Consider the following 756-nt stretch of genomic DNA (forward strand, 5'->3'; position numbering starts at 1 on the left):
CACTGTATCAACTAATACCATATTAAACACAACAAATAAATGGAATTGAAATGCCATATCAATTGTTATAGTCGAATATTATGATTTAATATTGTGACTGAATCCGTTTTTTCATATGTGACAAAAATCAGAACTACAGAGTTGTTCGTGTTCTTCATAAATACAGTACCTTGTCGGGTTGACGCAGTCCGACGTGCGTTTGTTTTGATCATGAAGTTGAACATCAGTGGAGGAGTATACACGTTTCTTCTGATGAACGGTCTTCAACACATCTGTCTGCAAGTAGTACTGAATACACGTCCAGCGCCGCTGGTTTCATTATAGTCAACGAGGATAATCATTCCCAGCACGCTCTTCACGTTACCACGGAAATCGCGACTCAGCCAGTCATTTCCTTAGAGAAACCTTAACGGAAAGTCTTCTTCTTCCCACAGCCATCGGTGTCGGTAGATGTGCCATCTCTTTGAGTCTGTAGGCAATTAAACGTGAAGAGGAAGTGGCAGAATTTATGGGCGGAGGTTGATGGCACTACAGAGTCCGTTAACGAATCATTTTTTTGAAGTGAATCTTTTCAATGATTCGGGTGAGCCGATTCACTAATCCGGGTTATTTGGCTGATAGGACATAAAGTCACAGAATTTCATATTACAGTTGAATTTGTTTGGGTTCGTAACGACAGGAGGAAAAACATTAACGAATTAATCACAACTGTTTTACTGACGAACATTTTAAACATTAAGAGATTCCCCAAAAAAA

Source organism: Sinocyclocheilus grahami, unplaced genomic scaffold (assembly GCF_001515645.1).
Source record: "Sinocyclocheilus grahami isolate Dianchi unplaced genomic scaffold, SAMN03320097.WGS_v1.1 scaffold1051.1, whole genome shotgun sequence".
Taxonomy (NCBI): domain Eukaryota; kingdom Metazoa; phylum Chordata; class Actinopteri; order Cypriniformes; family Cyprinidae; genus Sinocyclocheilus; species Sinocyclocheilus grahami.